This window comes from Canis lupus, chromosome 12 (assembly GCF_003254725.2).
Source record: "Canis lupus dingo isolate Sandy chromosome 12, ASM325472v2, whole genome shotgun sequence".
NCBI classification, from domain to species: domain Eukaryota; kingdom Metazoa; phylum Chordata; class Mammalia; order Carnivora; family Canidae; genus Canis; species Canis lupus.
In genome coordinates, this window is record NC_064254.1 from 8197813 (window position 1) to 8223794 (window position 25982).

The 25982-nt window shown below is 45.6% G+C and overlaps 1 long non-coding RNA gene across 3 annotated transcripts in view; it reads left to right on the forward strand.

The window, feature by feature from the left end:
* The window catches only part of LOC112641534 (uncharacterized), a 68525-nt gene that overhangs the window by 39906 nt on the left and 2637 nt on the right, over positions 1 to 25982 (forward strand). Inside the window, exons 3-5 of one of the 3 annotated variants that reach the window (XR_004804168.2) lie at positions 14227 to 14492; positions 24381 to 24529; positions 25695 to 25780. This is a non-coding gene — a long non-coding RNA (uncharacterized LOC112641534). Of the gene's footprint in view, positions 1 to 14226; positions 14493 to 15984; positions 17643 to 19487; positions 21300 to 24380; positions 24530 to 25694; positions 25781 to 25982 lie in introns of those variants that run through there. The other 2 variants (XR_007401120.1, XR_007401119.1) reach the window with 2 other exon arrangements.

A 25982-nucleotide genomic window follows, 5' to 3' on the forward strand; every position in this document is an offset into this window, starting at 1 on the left:
AAGAGAAAATAAATCAGACAAATGAAAGCAAAAGGTTCCAGTGGAATGGACGCCCCCTGGCCTGCTTGCTCTAATACCCAGGCTGGAGCTTCCAGAAGAATGAATACCTCAGCAGAGCTCTCTCTCACTTCCTGCCTCAGCATGCCACCTACACCCTCCATGCTTTAATGCTTGGCTGTGGCTCTACGCCCTCCCCAGGGACCCAAGGTCAATTTAATCCAATATTTATAATTGCTTGTTGCCTCTCATTTGGGCTGTTGGTGCTTTGATTGTAAAAACACCCACCACCCCTCATGGGGTCAGGGCTAGGAGGGAGAAGTTCATCAGTCTTCAGAGCAGCAATGATATTTCATGTCAAGGTAGTGGGTGGATCAGCCCACGCCCGCTCCAACCTCTCGGAGCCACCTGGCTGGCTGCAGGCACTGATTGTATTCAGTGCATCGATAATCACATGATGGCTGCTCTCTGGAGTGGGACCTGTGAATACCTTGACTCTCAGATGGGAGGGAAGGGATCTTTGGCAAAGGTAGAAACGTGTCCTCGAGATCCTGAGAGTATACTTTCCTGGAAAAGGTCTCACCAGGCCTCCTCTCTTTTCCAGAATGGCCTAATCCCAGTTCTCCACCTGGAGACCCCTATTCTTGAAAGGCGGGGAGTGTGGAAGGGATAGATGGATGAATGGAATCACTTCAGTTAAATGTGACAAGTGTCAGAGTGTCTGGAGTGAAAGGGTCCTGATAGATCTTTGAATCCAGCACCCTCATTATACAGAGGAGGGAAACAAGGCTCAGAGAGAAGATTGTGGGTTTCAAGGCTTTTATTTTTTTTAAGATTTTATTTATTTATTCATGAGAGACACACAAAGAGGCAGAGACACAGGCAGAGGGAGAAGCAGGCTCCCTGCCGGGGAGCCCGATGTGGAACTTGATCCCAGGACCCAGGGATCATGCCCTGAGCTGAAGGCAGACGCTTAACCACTGAGCCACCCAGGTGCTCCGGGTTTCAAGACTTCTGATTGGATGTCCAGAGTGTTAATATGGGCCTTCATGCTATTTAAAAACAAAACCAAAAACAAAAACAAAAAACAACTGTATATGAGGGGAAGGCCTGCTTCTAGCCCAACTGTATATGAGGGGAAGGCCTGCTTCTAGCCCACGGATGCCTTTTTGCATGTAAGAAAAGGTATCCCTTCCTCCTCGGAGACACGACTCCGCTCCAGGGTGCATGGCTTGGCAGACAGGGTGGCAGTGCGATTTCAGGTCCTGCTGGCTTCTTGGCAGGGCACTCTTGTCCCGTGCACAATCTTTATGATTCATGCTGGTAGCTCCCGCCACAGAAATGTAGTTTGTCCCTGAGGACAGGACCTGAGCCTTATTTATCCCATAAATCCTGCCTCATCTAGACCTGTACCTGTCCCAGCATAGGAGGAAGAGAAATGTCTACAGAAGGTAGGGGAGAGGGCAATAGCAATATTTGGAACTTCACAGATGAAACTTTGTGAAGGAACAAAATAAGCAAAGCCCAAATAGCCGATCACCAGGTCTCGTACAGGAAAATAGGCAAAGTGAAATAGAGCCCAATTCGTTTGCTTAAACAATATTAAACTCTAGAGGAAAATGGAAAGATAGCCCTGCTGACATTACCGCGAGCCGTGGAAAGGGGCCAGGCAATTATATTAGGGAAAACAGATAAGTTTGCGAGTTGCCAAATAAAGAAGCAATCACAGAGATAAAAGCAGGCGCTTTCCCCAAATGGAAAACATAACTAAATCATTTGTCAACTTCCTATGCAGAGCCCAGGCACCTGATCCAGAGACAAATAAGGGGGTTGTTTTTTAAAAAGGTGTTATCTTAAATAGCCTGATTCTTTTGCCTCGAGATAATTTGGATTAACCTATCTCCCCAGGAGGCTATAAAATTCTCCTTTTCCTTCATAAACCTTTGGAAGGGCAGATGGTCACTCATCTGCAAGTGAAGTTTGAAGTCCCCATGGTGGGGGTGGGGAATAGGGAGTTTGGGGGGTATGGGGTGGGGTGGGGTCTGAAGAGGGTGTGTCAAGAGCAGAGAGGCAAAGAAGAGGGAGATCAAATCTTTCATTATGTTCAGAAGTTCAGTAATGTCTTCTGTTTCTCTCATTCATTGAGATGATAAGCTCATGTCCTCCTTTTAATAGTCAGTGTGCCCTGTGTCACCCCAGAGCTGGGATTTTGTAACCTTTTCAGAGTCACAGATCCTTTTGAAAGTCTGGTCAAAGGTTAAGGATCCCCACCTCAGAAAAGATGCACATATGCATATGTCCATGCACTTTGACAAACAATTTCAAAGAATTTATATATTTCCTCAGATCCTAATTTAAAAACACCTGTCTTAGAGCCTGGAATGAAAGTCATTTTGGAGAGGGCCCTGAAAGCTTAAATGATGACACCTAATGCTAGGCTTTTGCATTTTTAAAGGAGGTTTGAAGACCTCAGTTGCATTATGAGGACGAACTTGGAAATGGCCTATCTTAGAAGCATTAGTGGGGACCCTGTTAGTTGAGACTGAGTAAGGGAACAAGCAGGGCCAGATAGGGAGAGATAGATAGGGGGCTACGTGGTCAGGCTCACCAAATATCCCAGAAGTGCTGAGGCATAATGAAACCAGAGATTAGGAAACATAACCAGACCACCTCATTTGTGTTAAACATCAGAGATGAGATATTCAAAGGAGAAGTAATCATGGTGCTGTCAATAGTGATGTCAAGATTTAAGTTCCCTGGTCAGGTTTCTGAAAAAGACTGACCATCAGAGCCCTCAGGAGCAACCCATTTGGGACCCCTCTCACTCTAGAGAGCTTTCTTTCTGTTCTCACTTTCACTTAATAAACTATCACTTCACTCTTTCATGTTCACGAGATTCATGCTTCAACTCCATGAGACAAGACAAGACAACTCCTCCTGCAATAAGACCTTGGGGGAAACGAGAGAAATTGTCAGAGAAGTGCTATCACAGTCTTTATGAGGAACACTTCAAAGTTCAAAAAGTCAGGTCTTCATGGAAATTTAGCCCATAATTTACCAATGCTGCCACAAAATGTCAGTGCTGCAGTCATATGGCTTCTCTTCCAAGTAAGCCAGCACGTGCATATTTCCCAAGTTCCAAAATCAAATAAAAAATTTTCTATTCCACTTTTTCAGTAACTTATGAACAAATATAGAGAGCCAAATACTTCCCTACCAAGTACCTACTGCTGGTTTAGGAATTGGGAGTGCAAAGATAAAGATGACACATCAGTGTTTTTACATTCCATTCTTTTTATTTCTTGTAGCAATAGTTAGGCTTCATGGGGCTAGATTTTCATTTCTGAAACTTTCAATCATTTTCCCTTTTAGAGTCAGGTAGTAAATACATATACATCTTGCCTTTTAATGTCACAGAATCTGTGTGAGCTACACGTAGCATTTTTCCCCTCTGAACTTCCTGAACTCTGAGATAATGTAGTGTCTTTTTTCTGAATTACAAAATAAGAATTTTTTATTAAATAAGCTATTAAACAGATGAAGAAGTGTTACTGGTCACCAAGGAGTTCACTAAGCTCTCTTTATAAACTAGAGGAATTGTTCTTAGATGCCCTGACTCACATCTCTAACACACACACACACACACATACACACACCATCATTCTTTAGGCTACTGGGAGGTAGGTTGACTTCTGTAAGGAAGTTAAGTTTGACTTAATTTCCTTGAAGGAAATTTTCTGTGATTATTGCTCAAAGTATTTGTCTTCTCTGAATTCCTAAGTTTTTGTGATCTGGCATTTAGTGTAAATTACCTAGACTTCCAGCTACTTGTGTGCCTATCCTGTCCTGCAGGACAGGGATGTGTTTCCATCTGCCAGGGCATCTTTAGTAAAATGCCTAGCAAGTTACATTGGTTGAATATATAGTCAGGAGGAATATGAACAATGAGACACGAGTAGTAGGGAAGGGGGCATACTGGGAAGAATGAATAGCGAGGGCAAGGACAGCTGGGCAGGAAACTCCAAGGCCTGCATGGGAGAAGGTGACACCTCCCAGTGTAACCAGGGCAAAGGTGTCACAAGGGTGGAGGAAGACAGAAGACTGGGGGTGGGGAACAGACAGAATGAAATGACCTTGAATGTTAATCTAAAGAATCTGGATTTGGTTCAGTAAGCAAAGGGGAGCCAGGGAAGAGTTTCAAGTAAAGATTTCAGCAAAAATGCAGAAAGAACAGTGTGGGCTAAGCAAGGACCAGTGGGAATCCCCACTGCACACATTCAGCGGTGAGATCACAAGGGGACTGAACCCTCTTAAGCGACACCTTTTACAGTGACAGGGAAGGGTGGACAGAAGAGAGACAGTTAATGGAAGAATGAATTAACAGAACCTGGTGACTGCATGTGGAGCGACCAAGGAGAATGACCTGGGGCCTAAAGGGAAGTGAAGTGCCAAATTTGGGGCCAAGATTCACATTCAAAAGAGTTCCAAATAGGGCAGCCCTGGTGGCTCAGCGGGTTAGCGCCGCCTGCAGCCAAGGGTGTGATCCTGGAGACCCTGGATTGAGTCCCACGTCAGGCTCTCTGCGTGGAGCCTGCTTCTCCCTCTGCCTGTGTTTCTGCCTCTCTCTCTCTCTGCATCTCTATAAATAAATAAAATCTTCAAAAAAAAACAAAAACAAAAACAAAGAGTTCCAAATATAAACTTCCAATGTTATCTCTGAATGAATTTGAATATGCAATTACAAAGACACATACAAATAAGATTATTTCTAGATATAGACAGGCTGATTTCCCAAATTATATGGAAAGATAAAGGAACTTGAGTAGCCAAAATAATTTTGAAATAGAAAGTCAAAATTGAAGAATTTGCACTACCTGGTTTTTTTTTTTTTTTTTTTTTTTTTTTTTTTTTTTGCACTACCTGGTTTTAAGACATACTATACACTACACTAATTAGGACAATATATTAGGAAAAGAATAGACCTACAATTCAACAGAGGAAAAATAGTCCAGGAACAGACTCACAGAAATATAATCAGTTGATTTTTGATAAAGGTGTATAGGTAATTCAGTGGCATGTTTTCAAGAAATGGTCTTAGCGACAGCTGGATTTCCAAGTATTAAACCTCAACCTCAACCTACCTCACACCATATACAAAAATTAACTAAAGTGAATCATGGATCCAAATATAAAATGTAAAGCAATAAAATTCTTACAAGAAAACATCATAAAATCTTTATGACCTTGAGTTTTCTCAGATTTCTTACAGTGACACCAAAATGATGATTCATAAAAGAAAAATAAAATAAATTTAACTTTGCTGAACTTTAGAACTTTTACTCTGCTAAGGACACAGTAGAAAGAATGAAAATTCAAGCCACAGAGTGGGAGAAAATATTTGCCTATCATATATCTGGCAAATATATCCAGAATATATAAAGAACACTCAAAAGTCAACAATAAGAAAACAACCTTATGAAAAAAGACAAAAAATTTGAGCAGCAGACGCTTCACCAGAAGAAGATATACAGATAGCAAACACACACATGAAAAGATGCTCAATATTCTGTCATTAAAGAAACACAAAATTAAAACCACAATTGAATATCATTTTATAACTCTTAAAATGGTCCAATTTTTTAAAATACTGAAAATATCAAGTACCAGTAAAGATGTGGAGCAACTGGAACTCTACTACATTGAAGTGGAAATGCCAAGTGGTACAGTGACTCTGGAAAATGGTTTAGCAATTTCTTACAGTCATATATACACTTACCACACAACCTAGCTATCCTATTCCTAAGTATTTACTCTAGAGAATGAAAATTTATATTCATACAAAACCTGTATTTATGGCAACACAATTCATAATCATCCAAATCGAAAATAATCCAAATGTTCTTTAACTTGTGAATAGATAAACTATGGTATATCCATGCAATGAAATATTATTCACTAACAAAAAAGAATGAACAATCGATGAATGCAACAAATTAGACAGGTCTCAAAACGCACTGTGCTCAGTTACAGAAACTAGTCCCAAATATTATATCATTTCATTTATACAACTTTTTGAAAAAGGTGATAGGGACATGTGGTAGTCTAAGCTATTCCCCACTATTACCACCACCACCAAAAAAGTACCCACATCTTAATCCCTGGAACCTGGAAATGTTAACTCATCTAGCAAAACAGTATTTTGGAAATGTGTATAAGATAAAGTTCTCTAGATGGGGTGATAAACCTGGATTATCCAAGTGGACTCTAAATGCAATCATAAGTGTCCTTATCCTTATAAGAAAGAGACAGAAAGAGATTTCACACAGGAAAAGGTGATATGAAGATGGAATAGAGAGGGAATTTTGATGATGTCAGTCTTGAAGACTGAATCAGAATGCCAGCAACCAAAGGAACAGATGGTCCCCTGGAGTCTCCAGAAGGATTGCAGTCCTGCTTATACCTTGATTTCAGTCCTAGTGGATACTGATTTTGGACTTCTGCCCTTCAGAACTGTGAGATAATAAATTTCTGTTATTCCAAGTCACCAAGTATATGGTAACTTGTCATTGCAGCCACAAGAAACTAGTACAGAATAGAAAACAGATCAATGGTTTTCAGAGATTAGCATTCTTTGGGGTGTTGAAATTATTCCATATCCTGTATGTGGTGATGGTTACAAGAATGTAGATGTTAATATGATCACCTCAATAATGCAGAAAAGGCATTTGACAAAATTCAACATCTGTGATAAAAACTCCCAACAAAGTGGATATAGAGGGAATATACATCAATATAATACAGCCCATGTATCATGACATGGCCACAAATAACAACACACTCTACGGTGAAAAGCTAAAAACTTTCCCTCTAAGATCGGGAAGAAAACAAGGATGTCCATGCTCATCACTTCTATTCAACATGGTTTTGAAAATCCTAGCCAAAGAAATTAGGCAAAAACAAAAACAAAAACAAAAGGCATTCAAATCAAGCAGGAGAAGTAAGACTGTTGTTTTGCAAATGATAAATATAGGAAACCTCACCAAAAGACTATTAGAATGAGTGAATTCAGTAAAGTTACAGAATACAAAATCAATATATAAAAATAGTTATGTTTATATACGTTAATAATGAACCATCAGAAAGAGAAACTAAAACAATCCCACTTGCAACTGCATCAAAAAGAACAAAATACCTAGAAAAAAATTTAACCAAGAAAGTGAAAGACCTGTGTACTGAAAACTACAAAACATTAATAAAAGAAATTAAAGAAGACACAAATAAATGGAAAGATATTCCACGTACATTGATTGGAAAAATTAATACTATTAGAATGTGCATACTACTCATAGCAATGTGCAGATATAATACAATCCCGACCAAAATTGCAATGGCATTTTTTCACAGAAATAGAACAAACAATCCTAAAATTTGCATGGAACCACACATAAAAAAGACCCTGGATGGCCAAAGCAATCTTGAAAAAGAAGAACAGGGCAGCCCTAGTGGCTCAGGGTTTAGCGTCGCCTTCGGCCCAGGGTGTGATCCTGGAGACCCAGGATGGAGTCCCACATTGTGCTCTTTGTGTGGAGCCTGCTTCTCCCTCTACCTGTGTCTCTGCTTCTCTCTCTCTCATGAATAAATAAATACAATCTTTAAGAAAGAAAAAAGAAAAAGAAGAACAAAGATGGAGGCATCACATTCCCCGATTTCAAACTATATTACAAATCTATTGTAATCAAAATAGGATGGTATTGGCATAAAAACAGACATACATATCAGTGGAAAAGAATAGAGGGCCCAGAAATAAATTCACACATAAATGGTCAATTAATTTACAACAAAGAAGTCAAGAATATACAATGGGGAAAGGACAATATCTTCAATAAATGTTGTTAGGAAAACTGGACAGCCACATGCAAACAACTGAAACTTGACCAGTATCCTATACCATGCACAAAAATTAACTCAAAATAGATTAAAACCTTGATCTGAAACCATAAAACTCCTAGAAGAAAACACAGGCAGTAAATTCCTTGACATCAGACTTGGTGATGATTTATTGGAGTTGACACCAAAGCAGAGGCAACAAAAGCAAAAATAAACAAGTGGAATTACATCAAACTAAAAAGCTTCTACACAGTGAAGGAAACCATCAACAAAATGAAATGGCATGGCAACCTACTAAATGGGAGAAGATATGTGCAAATCTTATATCTGATAGAGCTAATATCAAAATATACAACGAACTCAAGACAATAACAAGAAAGCAATCTGATTTGAAAATGAGCAGAGTATCCAAATAAACATTATTCTGAAAAAGACATGCATAGGACAAACAGGTGCAAGAGAAGGTGCTCAGCATCACTAATCAGGGAAATGCAAAATGACTATTACCAAAAAGACAAGAAATAATGAGTTGGAGAGGATGTGGAGAAAAGAGAACCTTTGTGCACTGTTGGTAGGAATGTAAATTGGTGCAATCACTATGGAAAACAGTGTGGAGTTTCTTCAAAAATAACAAATAGAATTACCATATGATCCAGCAATTCCACTTGTGGGTATTTTCTGAAGGAAATGAAAACCCTAGCTTGAAAAGATATGTGCACTCCCATGTTCATTGCAGCATTATTTGAAAAGGCAAGATATGGAAACAACCTAATTGTCCATAGTGAATGAATGGATGAAGTAAATGTAGACAGCTTGCTAGCTAGCTAGCTAGATGGCCAGATAGATAATAAGACATAATTCAGCCATAAAAAAGAAGGAAGTGTTGCCATTTGTGACAACATAAACGGATTTTGAGGGCATTATGCTAAATGAAATAAGTTAGACATAGAAGAAAATGTGTGATCTCACTTATATGTGGAATCTAAAACAAAAATAAAAATATTGGCTCATAGATGCAGAGAACAGACTGATGGTTGCCAGAGGTAGGGGTGGGGTGTGGGGGGCAAAATGAATAAAGGGGGCTCAGAAGAGACAAACTTCCAGTCATAAAATAAATCGGCCCTGGAGATGTAGTATACAGCATAGTGACTATAGCTAATAATACTATACTGCATATTTGAAATTTGCTAAGAGAATAAATCTTAAAAGTTTTCATCACATGAAAAAAAAGTCTGTAATTTTATGGTGACAGATGTTAAGTAGATTTATTGTGGTGATCATTTTGCAATATATACAAACATTGAGTCATTATATTCACACCTGAAACATATATAATGTATGTCAGTTATACCTCAATAAAAACCCAGCAATTTAGGCACGTGTTAAAATTCAGAAAATTGTACACCAAAAAAAAAGTATTACTGTATTTAAATTTTTTAAAAAAATGATCAGTAAAGTTCTTAAATTAAAAACAAATGCTGAAAAAAATAAATGAATAAAAATTAAAAAAAAATAAAAACAAACGCTGGAATCTCAAAAAGGAGAAGGGGTCCCACTCAGAGCACAGCTAAGAGGAAGCCAGGTCTCCAGCCCAGGGGATTCTAAGGCCATTGCAGGAAGTGTCAGGAGGAGCTGCTCAGTCTGTGTGAGGGAGGGGAGCTAAGGGAAGGGAAAAAGACCATCAGGCCTGTTCCAGACACTATGAACTTGGGGAGACCTCAGGCTATCCAGGTGGAAGCGTGCACAGGTGGTGGAAATGGTGTCTCTGAGAAAGACAAGAGGGAGTGAGAGGCTGGAGGGTGCGGGTCGTATGAGTGGACTTTCCACCAAGATGACCCAGCTGTGTGACTTTGGCGAGTTCCTGAGCCTCTCTGAACCTCAGTTTCATCTGGGAGATTGGGATAATGTTGGCACTTGCCTCATGTGAAGACTCAACAAGAGAAAGCCAGTAAAGCATCTGAGCCCAAGGCTGGCATGTGACAAGGGCGGGACGTGGGAGCTAGAACAGTTATCATCCAGACAGCGATGGGGACCTAACTCATGGAACCATGAGGGGCCTCAAGACCCACTTTGGGACCACTGAGGACACGCACAGGTGGACATCGCAGGAGTGAACAGAGCCGGCTGGAGACACCGAAGAAGACGGGCTGTCCTGGGGACAGGAGTAGGACAGGGAGCTAAAAGAGGCTGGAGCGGTGGGTATTAGTTGGTGACCACAAACCGGGTGGCTTAAAGCAACAGAAATGCTGTCTCAGTTCTGGAGGCCAGGAGGCCGAGATAAGGTGCCCGTGGGGTTGGTTCCTCTGGAGGGAGAATCTGTCTGTCCATGCCTCGCTCCTAGCTTCCGGGGCTCTGGGCCACTGCTGCAACAAGTACCCGAAAATGTAGAAGTAGCTTTGGAATCGGGCAGTAGGTAGGAGCTGGAGGTCGCAGGGAAATGAGGCTGGAAACCTGGAGGCAGGGCGACCCTTGCTCTACAGATCGCAGGGCTGGGGAGAATAAATGCAATGGCCCCTGGGCATCTGGAGTGCAGTGGCCGTGAGGGTCCTGGCGTCCCATTGCGGCATTCTGCCAAAGGGTCAGTGTGACACTCAAAGGGGGGGGGGGCGGGCTGGAGGGACAGGGGTATAAGATGAGGTTTTATAGATTTTTTTTTAAAAAGATTTTATTTATTTATTTATTTGATAGAGAGAGAGCAAGCATGAGCAGGGGAGTAGCAGAGGGAGAGGGAGAAGCAGACTCCCCGTTGAGCAGGGAGCTTGATTGGAGGCTTGGTCCCAGGACTCCAGGATCATGACCTGGGCTGAAGGTTGGGGCTTAACCTACTGAGCCACCCAGGTACCCCCAGATGGGTTTGTTAAAGGCAAGGTTTGAGGGATCCTAGGGCCTGTCTCTGCAGGCACCCCAGCTGAGTTCCTCCTTCCTGCTTTCCTTTTCACCTTATCTCCTGCAAACTTCCCAGCATTGCTTCCAACCCTGCCCCTTTATTTTTTTTTTAAGATTTTTATTTGTTTATTTGACAGAGAGAGAGAGAGAGAGAGAGAGAGAACATGAGCACAAGTAGGGGAGTGGCAGGGAGAGGGAGAGGGAGAAGCAGGCTCCCCACTGAGCAGGGAGTCCGATGCAGGACCCTGGGATCATGACCTGAGCTGAAGGCAGATGCGGAACCGACTGAGCCACCCAGGCGCCCTCACCCTGCCCCTTTCTGCGCCCGTCTTGACATTGACTCCTGTTTCAGATCCGGGGTACCTGCCCCGGGCTTTATGCAGGCCTCACCACGGGGCCTGAGGCTGCTAGCAGGACGGAGACTGTTAGTCTCAACTTATAAATGAGGATGTGGAGGCCCAGAGAGGTTATCGGATTTATCCAGGACACACATCATGATGAGGGCAGAAGTGTTGAAGCTTCAGCCCGGAGCTGGGTTCACCACACCACGAGGCTTTGGTTTCTGGAGGTTGCCGTGCTGAGACGCTAGACCCGAGGGAGAAAATGAAGCCAGAGGCAGAGTCACCTTGGGGTTCCGGGTCCTGATCCCTCCCCAGGCGCTCGGAGCATCCCAGAGGGACAGAAGCATCAGCGTTGCTGCCGGAGTGACCACAAGGGGGCAGTAGCGCCCGCGTGATGGTCTGCAGGCCCTCTGGAGCTCGAGGTCCGCAGGAGTGGGGAGCGGCTGCTTCCCCAAGTTCTCAGAGCTGGGGCGGGGGGCGGGGGGGGGGGGGGCAGGACCTGTCCCAGATGCCCCTCCTCCACCGAGAGACTCCTCACCTTCCGGGGTGCGTACATTTGACTCAGACTGGTCGCTCCAGCGTTTCCTGAGCTGGGGCTGGTTTTGATGCTGGAAGAGTCCCCCCCATTTCCCACCACGAACACACACAGGAGGCCCTCACTCCGGCCTCCCTGGGGACTGAGTTAAGATGAAGTCCACATGGGCCACCTCTTCTGCTGGTCCCTGGGCACCGTGGGCAGAGCGGGTCCGCTCCACCCCTTCCTGCTCCCTCCTTCTCTCCCCTTCCTGGGGATCTTAGCATTCTGAGAGATCAGGCCCTCCAGGGGTTCTCAAAGTGGACGCAAAGGGGCTGACTGGATCCAGGGAATCTGAGGAGGGGGGAGAGTAGGAGGGGGCAAACTGGAGTCTAGCCGCTCCCTTCAGAGACTTTCTAGTATCAGCTCTTTTGTACTTTGGGCATTGAGATTTCTTTTGAAGAAAGGGCACCACCACTGAGGGGGGCCGAGAAGTCTTGGTAAATCACTACATTAGCCGATTCTCCTTTTGTTGGAAACACTGAGACCCAAGAGCAGAGACACTTGCCTGAACACACGTCAAGAGGAGCAGCGTCAATCCTGAAACCCAGCATCATCTCCTGGCCTCCAGGGCCACCCCGGTCTGCACTGGGCATATGGGGTATGTGAGCGGGGTGAGGAGCAGAGGAAACTCCTATAACAGTCAGAAACAGGACAGAAGAGTCCAGAAGTCCATGAAACCACACCAGTTGAGAATCTGTCACTCACTCAACAAGTATTAGTTGAGCACCTACTATGTGCCAGGCACAGTGAACAAACACAATAGCGAACAAAATAAAGATCCCAGCCTTCAAGAAGCGTAAGTTCTAGTGGGAGTTCTGTTTGTTCTGTGACAAAGCAAAAATGGCAAGACAGGATAAAAAACTCACCTCTCCTTTGTCCAGTTTTATAGTTGCTGTGCCCGTATGCCGCCCTTGTCGTGATTTGGTGTCCATTTTCTTAGAACTCCTCAGCCATCTCTTCTGTCCCTTTCCTGGTTCCTGGATCCGTCCTCTCTTCCTCCTCCAAGGAGGCATCATGACAGGCAAGAAGGGGCCTCCCCTTCTGGATCCATGCAGGGCCGACGGATGCTCACTGAGAGGGCCATTGTGTGCATGGCCAGGCAGAGGCCCCCAGAAGTGCTGCTGTGCCAAGCCTGGAGCAGGCTGCCCCTGGGCCCTTCACTGGCTCCCATGAGTTGGGTTTACTGACACTCCCGGAGAAGGCCCGCTCTGTCAGGGATGGCCATGCCCATGCCCATGGTGGTCGCAGATCTCAGACTCAACCCTCCACACCCCCACAGCGGAGAGAGGGGAAAAGCAAAAGAATAGGACGGAGAGGCAGGATTTAGTTGGCAGCCCTGGGGAGAGTCCCAGCTCTAAAACCCACCCAAGTCATCTCCCTTAAAGAAGACATTCAGGCTGGGTCTCCCAAACTCCACCCAGAAACAGAGTGCATTTATTTCCTACGTGTTTCTACAGACGTTTCTGAAGACTCAAGGCAAGTGTACCAGTCACACAACTCATGGTACACACACACACACTGCTTGCGGTTCTTCATTCCTGGGAAGATCAGCTTCTGAGGGAGCCCTGGTCAGAGCAGAAAGGAACAGTCCTTCCCCAGGGAGCCTCAGTCTGAGGGGGAGACACAGTCTTGTCTTCAGGGAGCTTCTTCCCGAAGAGGGAAGACGCAGCCTCGCTGAGGGAAGAGATCTAGTTTAAGGGGAGAGACACACCTTTCTGATCTCTATGGGTCTCTGAGGGTGTCCTTCTGTCTTCCTGCCACCGTCTTGCCTCTATTTCTTTCTGTCTCTCTGCTTCGTTCTCTTCCTCGTGTGTGCGCACATGCAGAAACACATTCATGCACACATCCACATGCAGACATTCAGAAGAAGACTTAAAAACACTCAAGACCCAATCTCAATAAATGCATAACACAGTCCAAACTCCAAGAACCCTGGAGATCCCAACTCAGGGATGCGTCAAGTAAGATCTTGAAGTTGAGCTGCTCGGGGTGAGGTTCAAGAGCTCACCTGAACTCCAGGGACTTGAATCCAATGGGCCCTCTGAGGCTCTGAGTGTGACTGTCCTCTCCAGCAGCTGTGTCCTCTGTGGCCACTGGGTTGGGGTGTGAGCTTCACCACCTTGGAGCTGCTTCCTCCCGGCCTTGCTGTCCTAATACATCATCTGGCTGCTAAGGAAGCCAGACGTGGAAGGATGAGGAGCACAGTGGCTGAAGACATCTCAGGGGCAGGATGGGAGGGGAGCAGTGGAGCTGACCACAAGCTGTCCAAGCTCCCCATGAGGCCAGGCCAAGAGGCAGAGAATTCCTGCTACACATACACACACATACACACACACACACCTGTCTTGACTTCAGAGCCCAAAGTGGAGATATCCCAGGCCTTGACATCTTCCAGAGATGTGATCCATTGCACTTGTTTGGGGCTCTGGGCTGGGACCAGGGGTGGACAGGAGGGGATCCCAAATGGGGTTCAATTCCGATAATGTTTAGAAAATATCCTTCTGTCACTTGCATGACGCTAGTCACTTTCTGTTCCAGGAGAAAAGCCACTCCAATTCATTTCATCAACTGGAGTCTGAACCCTGAAGTAACTCTGTCCAAATGGCAGCTGGAGGGAAGGAAGTTATGATGTTCCACAAAGTCGAGGGACACAGAGAAGCTGTGAAGTCAGCCTTTCTCGCACTCTTTAAACTCAGGACCAGTTGCCTTCCTCGCAGCTCGATCAGGCTGGAGGCAGAGGAGTGAAGAATTGACCTCTCTGACTGCAGAAGGACCAGTGGCCAGATCACCCATCTCCCAGACAGGTTGGGAGATGGGGAGCTCACTCTCTTTCGAAGCTGTCTTTGCTTTTACTAGATGTCTCTAGCGAGGGAAGAATGGGGTATGAGTTGAGAAGCTGCTGGATCCCCTGCCCTCAACCTGGTCACAGCAGGCCCTGGCAGAGAAGATGGGGTGCTGGAGCTCACGTGCCATTGTACACGGGAGTCCCAGAGCCTTCCTTGGCTGTATCTGGGAACTCCTACCCAGAAGACAGGTTTCACAGATGGGATCTTGCTCTCAAGTGGCCCCATTGTGCTCTTGGGTGGCGCCAGGGAGGTGGGGGTGGTGAGGTGAGAAGGCTGCATTCTGAGCCACACAGTGTGATGAAGGTACATCTGGCCTCAGCACCGGCTGGTCCCATCAACAGGCCTGGCATGGCGCCCCCTGCCTTGGCACTCCCCACCCGGATTATGGTCCAGTCAGACTTCCTGTGCAGGTCTAGCCAGTCCTGAGCCCTGCGGGGGGCACTGGGGGAGTGTAAGCCCTAGGGCTACTGCCTGATGGACAAACAAGATGTTTATTCAGCCAAGGTGAACAGGGAGGTGCAGGGATGAAGCAGCCGGTGCCTCAGCCCTTCCTTCCTGCTGCCTTCCCCTCAAGCACACTCAGAGCACTAGGGACAGAGGCCCAGGCATTCGCACTCAGAGGTCAATTCCAAAGGATCCATGGATAAACCTTATAGACAGACAGATAGACACACACGCACATACGTACACCCGTGGACAAGGTTATACTCCCGTTTCTGATATAACCTTCCTAAACATACACGTACACACGGACATAGACACATACACACACACAGTCTTTCTGTTTTAAAGGGGTGGCTCGGGTCCAAGGGTGTCACCGCAGCCACCAATGCCAAGATGGAGGAAAGCTGGCCCAGAAAGGGAAGGAGGTGGTAACTGGCAGCAGGGACAGGGCATGCAGGGGGCAGTTGCCAGGTGTGTGGTGTGGCGCCTCTGGAGTAAACAGACTAGGCCTTGCTTGATCTTGGATGCTGTCCTGGAAGGCTGAAAGGACAAAGGACCTGCCTCTCTCCACTAAGGATCCCTGCACGGACAGAGCAGGACAGATGGAGGGACTCTGAGGCCCCCTTGGGTCTTGTTCCTCAGAGTATAATTCATAGCAACATGACATGGGAGCTTCTCAGAAATGCAGAGTCTTGGGTCCAACCCAGACCCATGGATCATCCTTGAGCCCCAGATGAGAGTTTCCCCGTGAACAAGGCACAGATGACAATGTCATCTCAGCAGACTTCACTAGAGTCTGAAGGCACCTTGTGAAGTCGGCCCAGCCATTTCCCAGCCTCCAGGTCGAGGCTACGTGTCTGGCTTCCCGGATGGGTTCATTCATTCATCTCCCACGTGTTTATTGCAGCACCATGCTTGGCATGGGTAATAAGCAAAAACCAGACACCGTCCCTGCTCTCAGGGAGTTCTCGGGCTAGTGGGACTGACAGATAAGGCTTTCTTGCAGGGTCACTTGAGCTGCATTTGAAGAGGTTACTTTGGTGAAAAGGGGAGAGAAGCATATTCCAGGCAGAGGGAACAGCATGAGGAAAGGCCCTGAGGCAAGTGTGAGGAACTAAGATCACTGTGGCTGGAGGGCAGAAAGGGAGGCAAGACCACTGTATCGGGTGACAGTGGGTATAAAAGTCTCTGGGGAGCTAGAGTTCCCTGGTGCCTTCCATACCCTTTGATTCATAATAGGCTTCAGAGAATCCCAGAATGCCAGAAATGGAAAGAACTTTGGGCTTCATCCATGCCAATGCTTTGAACCTGGCCTCAAGCCTCAGCTCCATCATGAATGAACTATAACTGTGACCTTGGGTCGAGAATTTTTCATTTGAAAGGTGCAAGAAGTGACACCTACTTTGCCTGGGCTGGGAGTAGCTCGCGTTAAGACTTTAATGAGGAGTTAATTTAGCTGGGACACATTAAGGCTGCTATTAAAAAGAGACCCCCAGGGGCGTCTTGGTGGCTCAGCCTATTAACCATCTGACTCTTGGTTTTGGCCCAGGTCATGTTCTCCCATACAGAGATTGAGACGCAGGTCTGGCTCCTGCTCAGCAGAGAGCCTGCTTCCCCCTCGCCCTCTGCTCCTCTCCCCACCCATGCTTGCTCTCTCTCTCTTTCTCAAATAAATAAGTAAATCTTTAAAAAAAGAGAGAGAGAGAGACCCCCAAATATAGAGACTTAAACAGGAAATAATTTCTTTTCTCTCTCGTGTCAAAGTCTGAGTAGATGGTACAGTTAGGAGGGCAGCTCCGGGTGTCTTCTACCTTTTTGCTCTCCCATCCTCAACACGTAGCTTCATATGATCCGAAATGGAGGCAGCAGCTCCTGCCATCACATTTAGGCCCTCCTTCCTTTTAGAGGTGCAATCTAGATGTTGTGCCCAGCCCTTCTGCTCATGTCTCATTGGCTAGAACTTAGTCCTGTGGCCACACCTAGCCGAGAGGGAGTCTGGGAAATGAAGTCTGCAGCTGGGCAGTGTGCACCTAGCTGAAAATTTTATTACATGTGAAAGTGGGAGAATGGGTATTGAGGGGCCACAGAGGGTGACACAGAATCTGAAGGTAGAGCTGGAGTCAGGGCACCCAACTAGGCGTCCCTAGGATTCTCCTCTTGGCTTTGAGCTGCCCTGGTCCCCTTCACTGAGCTCATCAGGGCTGGGTTCTGGCCAGCCCCACAATCTGCTCCCATTCCTACCAACTTCAGGAAGTTGACGCAGCCTGTGGAGGCTCTGGTAGTGTAGGGTTACAGTCATGAGAGGTGGCCTGCCCCGCACCCCCCATGACACCACACACTGGGTTGTAGGAGGGTTTGTGGTAGGCTGGTAGGACAGGCTCAGGAGGAAGTAGGTTTCCACTGCTCACAGTTGTCAAAGGCTACTCCTTCTGTCCTCAGAGTGGTGGGAGAGGCCAGTGGGGTGGGGAGTGGGCTGGCTGTGTTGTCATCACCTGCTCCTGAGCCAGGACCAGGGCTGGTCCCACAGCCAGGTAAACAGCTGGCAGCAGCAGCTGGGGTGGACAAGGAGCACTTTCCCACCAGATTGTCTGACTCTGAGAAGGCCAAAACCAACACCAGGGGTTCCTGGGGCTGCGTCCCACCCACAGTCTGGGCTACTCATCACAGCTGGCTGCTGGCAGTGGCTCCCCTTCTGGGCCTCTGCTCTCACCTCTTGTTTTCTCTGAGAGGAACTGGGGAGAGTGTATGAAGTAGGGGTTGGGGGGGGGATCGGGGTTTCTCAACCTTGGCGCTGTGATATTTTGGGGCTGGATAGGTCTTTGTCGTGAGGTCTGTCCTGTGCATTGAACGATGTTTGGCAACATTCCTGGCCTCTCTCCACTAGGTATCAGTAGCACCAAGCACCTCCCCAGTTGCCAGATGTTTCCTGGGGGAGCAGAGGAAATTAACCCTGGGTGAGAACCACTGGAATAGATTGAAAATATCCTGATTTTCTGAAGGAAGAAGTCAGGGATGGATGGAGAAAAAGAGGGGAGAGAGAACGGGGGAACACGGTAAAGAGAGAAACAGGTGGGAGGGAAAAAAGAAGGAAGAAGAGATAGTGAGAGTGAGAAAATGAGATAAAAAGAGAAAAAATAACTAAAAGGAGGGAGAGAACGAAGCAGGTATAGAAGGCCAAAGGGAGGACCAGGCCCTGGAAGGCAGAGGAGGACAAGCAAGCCCCAAGAATTGTGTAGGAGTCTGGGGACATAAGGGGGCCATGCAGGAACTGGCTTGGGACAGAGGGACCATCCCAGAACTCTAGTGTCAGTCAAAATCAAGGTCCTGGAGCCCCACTCCCCAGGTGCTGGGTCGCAGAGCAGAGCTTCTAAGGGTCAAGCTTCTCCCGGGTCTGTGGCTGCTGCTTTCTTAGTGGGGTTGGAATTTGGATGTGGGATCTCTAAGCCTCAGGTTTCACCTGCAGAGAATGGGCCATCAGTGGAGAGAAAGCATGGAGGATGCCCACTTTTTTTTATGTCCAAGATGATCAGAAGAAGGCATCGCCCACAAGGACAAAAGGAAAGGAGTTGGCCTGTAGGCAGCAAAATTCTGGAAGCTGACAAAGGATGGACAGGTTACTTAGCCTCGGAGAAGCTGCCGGGTAACTGCCTGGGGTGGGGGGATGAAGGATGGGCAGGCTGGCAACAAGAAGCAGGCTGCCTTGAATGGCTCAGCATTTGGCAACAGGAGATCCCTCTGAAAAGGGGGGTGCAGGTGAGGCTGAAGAGGACTGGTTGGAATGGAAGTGGGTAAAGGAGGAGTGATAGCCCCAGGCCACCTCTCGCTTTGTCTTCTTCTTCTTCTTTTTTTTTTTTTTTCCAAGATTTTATTTATTTATTCCAGAGAGAGTGAGCTAGAGGGCAGGAGCAGGGTGGGGGGCGGCAGAGGGAGAGGGAGAAGCAGGCTCTCCACTGAGCAGGGAGCCTGACGCAGGGCTCGATCTCAGGACCCTGGGATCACGACCTGAGCCACCCAGGCGCCCCATCCTCCTCTGTCTTCTTGCATGGCTGGACACTGCCTTCCCCACCTTAGCAGAAAGTGCTTGCAAGAAAGGGCTTGCTTACTAGCAGAGAAGTTTACACAGCTGAAGCAGGGAATTAAGTGCCACTCTGAACATGGAACACTAAGTTCCCTGAAGCCCTTCTCCACGCCACATCGGAATATTGAAAACAGGTGTACATATCCTGGCACATTCTGGGGATTCTCTTTAGGGATAGTGGCCCGAGAGAAAAACCCTACATTGAGGAGGGTTCTCAGTGAAAAGGTCAGCTTGCCACCAAGTGCACGAGGCAGAAGCCCTGCTCCTATGATCAGAGACTCAGTCTTAACGATGAATAGACAGCCAGGAGTCACTGGGTAATGGAAAAGAGGCATCACTATGAAAATGGAAACCAAAGTAAGCAAATAAGAAAAAAACATAAGTCTGAGATGATGCAGAAAGCAGAATCTTTTTTTTTTTGTCTCTTACAGATAATACTCTCAGAGATAAGAAAAATGCTGTAACCTTTGAAACAAGAATAGGACACTATAAAAAAGGAACATTCATGAATAAAAAATAGCTCTTGAAAATTAAAAATATGATAGCAACCTATTTGCATCCTTGCTAAAAACATTTAACCTGAATCTCACCATAATCTTACTTCTAGTCTCCAGTAAATACAGAGAGTGGAGGGATGATTTGAATGACATCGTGAGGAAACAGACAAATCCAGAATGTTGGGTACTCTGTAAGACAGCTCACCGAGACTCTTAAAATAATGTCAATGCTGTAAGAGAAACAGATAAAGAAACTATCATGGATTTTAAAAAGACTAAGGAGCCCTACAGCTGAATAAAACTAGATAGGATCTCAGTTAAAATAGACCAGCTATAAAAGAAAATGTGGACACAATTGGGATCTGGACAAGATATTAAAGATATTATGGGATTATTAATTATGTTAGGGATGTTAATGGTGGTGTGATTCTGTAGCAGAACATTTTTTATTTTAGGATATGCAGCCTAAAGTATTTAAAAATCAAGTGAGGGGACAACTGGGTGGCTCAGCGGTTGAGCATCTGCCTTTGGCTCAGAGCGGGATCCTGGAGTCCCGGGATCGAGTCCCACATCAGGCTCCCTGCATGGAGCCTGCTTCTCCCTCTGCCTATGTCTCTGCCTCTCTCTGTGTCTCTCATGAATAAATAAATGAAATCAAAATAAAATAAAATAAAATAAAATAAAATAAAATAAAATAAAATAAAATAAAATAAAATAATAAATAAATAAAAATCAAGTGTAAGGGCACCTGGATGGCTCAGTTGGTTGAATATCTTGCTCTTGGTTTCAGTTCAGGTAGTGATCTTGAGTTTGTGGGATGGAGCCCTGCATTGGGCTCCACGCTCAGGAGGTTGTCTGCTGAGATTCTCTCCCTCTCCCCTTCCCCCCTCCCCCTCTTCCCACTCCCCTGCTCACTCCCTCTCTCTCTCTTTCTTTCTCTCTCAAATAAATAAATAAATAATAAATAAATCTTTTTAAAAATGTTAAAAATCAAGTGTAATATGACCTACAAATTCCTTCCAGATGGCTCTACCATAATCGATAGTTCATATATAAATACATAATAACAATATTCAATCTAGTCCTGTGCTGTCTAATACAGTAACTACTAGCCACCTAAGCACTTGACATCATCTGAATTGAGATATGCTGTGATCATAAAGTACACACTGGATTTCAAAGTCTTAGTACAAAAAAAGAGAATGTAAATTTATCATAATAATGTTTTAATAAATATTTATTAAAATATATTTTGAAATAAAATATCAAAGTTAATTTCACATGTTCCTTTTTACCTTCTTAATGTAGCTAGTAGGGTTATTTTTATTTTCTTTTAAAATATTTTATCTATTTGAGAGAGAGTGTGAAGGGAGAAAGCACAAGCAGTGGGGAGGGGCAGAGGGAGAAGCAGACTCCCCGCTGAGCAGGGAGCCTGATGGAGGGCTCAATCCCAGGACCCCGGGACCATGACATGAAGTAAAGGCAGATGCTTAACCATCTGAGCCACCCAGGGGCCCACTGCTAGAAGGTTTAAAATTACCTACATGGCTCACATTATATTTCTATTAAATAGCACTGACCTAAATGTCAGGAAAAGAATGTTAACTATATTATTTTTTTCAACTCTTCTGCATATTTGCAATCCCGGGGGCCTGGGATCAAGTCCCACATCAGGCTCCCTACAAGGAGCCTGCTTCTCCCCCTGCCTGTGTCTCTGCCTCTCTCTCTCTGTATCTCTCACAAATAAATACATATTTAAAAAAATAAAGTAGAAGACTTTCTTTTTAATCAATAAGAGTATTGATGATAAAGTTAGGAAAATCCTCTTGAAAATAGGATAAGAAGACAAAAATAAAGATTAAAAGATCAGAGAACCAGCCCCAGAATCCTAACTGAAAATATACATAACATAATAAGCAGAAAGGAGCCAAGTGGCATGAGTTTCTAGATCAAAGGGGAACCTGACAGCTAAGCAGTGAACTCAAGAATATACAGACTTGGGGCACACAGGTGGCTCAGTGGTTGAGCATCTGCCTTTTGCTCAGGTCGTGATCCTGGGGTCCTGGGATCGAGTCCCGTATTGGGCTCCCTGCAGGAAGCCTGCTTCTTCCTCTGCCTATGTCTCTCATGAATAAATAAATAAAATCTTAAAAAAAAAAAATATATACAGACCAGGGCATCCATAGCTAAAGAGTTCACAAAAAGTTCCCAGGGTGAAAAGATAACACCAACACAGGTCACATACAAAGGTCCTGGAGTTAGAATTTCACTGAGCTTCTCTTCAACCACACAGGAAGCTGGAAAACAAAGGGAAAAAAAAAAACACTTGAAATTCTGAAGGAAACAATTTCCAACCTAGGATTAGATACCCAGCCCAGCTATCAATCAAGCTGGAGGTAGAATAAAGATCTTTTTAGACATACAAGATCTCAAATATTGTATCTCGTTTGCACCATTTCTCAGAAAGCTACTGAAGGAAGTGCTCCATCAGACAAGGAAGTAAGCAAAGAAAGACAGAAGGCAAAGGACTCAGAGAACAGGGGCCCCCATGCAGGAAGGAGGCAAAGGGACTCCCCAACAAGTTGTGAAGGGACACCTCGGGGTACTAGCTCTGTAGCGAGCAGAAAGATGTTTGGTTCTGAAAGAAATTCAAGACATAAACAAATGGACCTGATGGATAATTCTGGGAGAAGTTTTGCAATTGTAACAGGGGGCTTGGCAATGAATTAGTGACAGGAACATGCAAAATTAAGCAAACAAACAAAACATGTGGAAAACAAAATGAATGCAAGAAAGGGTACCCAAGTACATTAGGTAGTATTTACATATCATAATATTGTGAACACAGAATTGGGATCTAACCATAAATTGAAATCTAACTATGGTAGAAAGGCTAGGCAGGTGCGTGGGAGCTAATCCCCATCTTTTCTAGTAGGGAGATAATCGTTTGCTAAAGCCGGATAACAAAAATAATAATAGGGGACAAAAATAGCTATATGTTATTCAGAGAAGTGGAAGAAAAGTAAGAAATGGTTGAAAAGTCTAAAAGAAGTTGCCTCTGGAGACTGGGGATGGAAAAGAGTGAGGCAGGCGATGGCTGTTTTCCATTACCGTCTGCATAGTATTTTTTGACTTTTTGAAAGTATTTTTATATATATCACTTTGCTAAAAATAAAAACTGAACTAAAAGATAAAAAGAAAACTCAGGTCATCGAGGGCAGGGCAAGTGAATGCCCAGAACTGAGGGTCATTCCAGGTGTCACTGCCTGGCAGCTGCCTACGTCAGTAACTCCGGACATGGCTAGCAGAGCTTTTTTGGAGAAGCATTATCCTGCCTACCCCCATGACTCATAGGTTCCCATTGTTTCCAGCCCCCTGCCCTTCTCCCCACATGGGGATGTGTGTGCTGATATGGGGAGCAGGGACAGAAGAAACATTCTCGTGCTCTTTGTTTACTGTATGCCTCACTCCCATCCCCAGGGGTACAGACTTCCTTGCCAGGGACCAGGTGTTAGGCATGGGGCACTGGGTGCCAAGAAGGAGAAAAAACAATCTTAAAATACCCCTATGCCTTCCCATTGTGGAAATTCAGAATCATGTGTTTGAGCAGGACCTATGAGGTCAACCACCAACATCTCCAAGGAATGGACACTGACCCTTTGCCTGAGTACCCTGAATGGCAGGGAACTCAGTGTCTTACAAAGACAATGTGGGGGTTTGGGGACAAAGTGAGGGGTGCATCTGGGTCTTTAGTGCTTATAGGCTTTTGTATGGGCTGTTCAAGTCCCATTGTATTGATCAAGGCCCATTAGTTATAAAAGGTGAGGTTCCATGTAAGGTTAAAGGCTACAACTCTCAAGGGAAGCAAAGCCTGTCCAGTCCCTTGTCTCTGTCTTTCTTACTATGTGTCTGCTCTGACCTCCTGCTTCTCTCTGCACACCTTCTTCTTCTTCTGGATCACACATGACCCCAAATGTCTGCCATCACTCCCAAACCTCCATGACCTTACTGGTGCTCCCCACAACTCACTGTCTCAGTCTCTCAATATTCTCACTTTGAATGTCTAGCACGTTCATCTCACTGGTGCATCTCGGTTGGGGTTTCCTCTAGTCCAATCAGCTTTGCTAAGGTGGGTCAAATGGTTCACAGCTATAAGCAACAGTCTCCAGGGGATACATGTGACTCTTCATGAGCTATGATCTCCCTGAAATCCAGACATGCTTCTTTCCAAGGTAGGCAAAACCTCACGGCTCCCCACCCCACACCCAGTCCACACGGCCAGTCCAGAAGGCAGTCAGTGTGACGATGTGCTGGTAAATATTGAACATCTAGCTCTCTAAAGAAGGGAGAGCCCTAGTTTGTCATGTCTACCCATTTGCATGGTGCAAATTCTCCCATAATGGTGGATTTTAAGCTACCAAAACGATGTCACAAAACATGAAGTTAGGGAGAGAAACACAGTAGTACACCATTATGTAATAGTTCCTCCATATACCTCCAGGAGTTGCAAATATACTCAAAAGCATGAATAACAGTGACACTTAATTAGGAAATAATGAGTTTTGCATATCTATTACATTTGTTCTTAATATCACTTGTATTTCTATATAATTTAACTTCTAATGCAATCAGCTTGTAACATGTCTAAAACTGTAACTATGAGCTCTCATGAGCCAGTGAGTAGGCTTCAGAGCACTGAGTCAGAACCTTTACTGAAGTGAACTATTGAGGATGGGAATCTGAGCAGATAGACAGTGAGGGAGCCTGACAGCCCGCTAGGTAATCATCTTTTCCTCATTTTCCTTCCTCCTTCGTCACCAACATCAGATGTTCCAGGTAACCTAAGAGAGACAACAAATACAGGTCATTTGAATTGAATGGAGTGTGATGTCAACACCCCAAGCAGAGCTGCTCAGCTGGCCAGAACTGCAGGTGAAGGAATCAAAGAATGATGAGGAAGTTTCACAAAACTGCAGGTAAACATGGATTTCAATGCAGAATGAAAACACAGGCAGGGATGGATTGCCAGGGGATGCCAGAAACACAGAGGGACCTGACCTCTCGGATCTCCAGCCAGGTGTTTCCAGAACCTGGGTATTTCCAAGGTTTTACCCCAGACCTTCTGATTCAGAATTTCCCAAGGCAGAGCCCAGGAATCCCCTGGTGATTTTGGGTAGTCACCGCCACAAGGGCTGGGATTCGCCGATTGGGTCACTTCACCAGTCTTGTGGATGATGACTGGCTGGGAATCGCGGCCAGGGCACCCTCCCTGGGCAGCTCTCCCTTGAGCTCAGGAGAGCCATGCCCTGGCAGGCAGATGTGGTAGTTAATAACCCAGACTGGGGCTTCTCAGCTTAGAATTGAGGCTAGGCTTCTAGCTGTGTGACTTTGGGCAAGTTACATAACTGCTCTGAGCCTCAGCTTCCAAATGTGGATAATGTTGTGGGGATTAAATGAGACCAGGGGCATAAAGTGCCCTGGTGAGTGCCCGTGTGTGGTAAGGATCCCAAAAGTGGCAGACGTGGCTATTTAGGTCACGCTGCTAGATGGTAGCAGGCCCCAGGCCTCCGAGTACTGTTTCAGTATAGCAGAGAGGATATAAACATAGTTAGAGACCCCAAAATAGAAGGGGCTTTGATATCTTGAAAGTAAAAAAATACTGTGATCCTAGGTAAGAAATTATAAAACCTGCCGGCGTTTGGTCTCAGCTGTGCTACTTCTTCAAACAGTTTTAGATTCAAGGAAACAGATGTTATTTGTATCTCCTGTCCCAATCCCTTCTCCCGCTTCGGGTGTCAGTCGCGCTGTAGTGGACAGCCCTATGCATGCTGCCCAGGTGCTTGTCTAGTGTGCCTTGGTGCCTTTCTGCTCTCTCTCTAAAGCCTGGCAGAAAGTTGCTAGCTCGGGGCAAGCCCACCCGGTGTTCTCATTATCTACTGCTATGTAACAAACCACCCCAAAACTTAGAAGCTCAAAACGACACCCATCATTTATTTGCTTGTGACTCTGCAGTTTAGGGGGGATGGCTGGGCCCTCTTCTTCATGGCCTTGGCTGGGGCTGAAGTGTCCAAGATGGTGCCTTGGCGGGGCAGATTCTCTGTCCCTGTGCCTTCCCCACTTGGCTCATTTGGTTCTTCACAGCACAGGACTCGATGTACTTGGATTCCTTACATTTCAGCTGGATTCCCCAAGAGTACAAAAGTGGAAGCTGCCAGGCCCGTCAACAGGTAGGTTCAGAGGGCACAGAGAGTCATTTCCACAGTATTCCATTGATCCAAACAGTCCCAGCCACACGCCTAGGGAATAGACTACACTTCTTGCTGGGGGAGCGGCGAGGCCACTTTGGCAACAAGTATGTGGGAGGGGAGACATTGCCCTGGCCATCTTTGGACAGTGCTGCCTGCCACATCCAACCTGTATGAGTAGAAG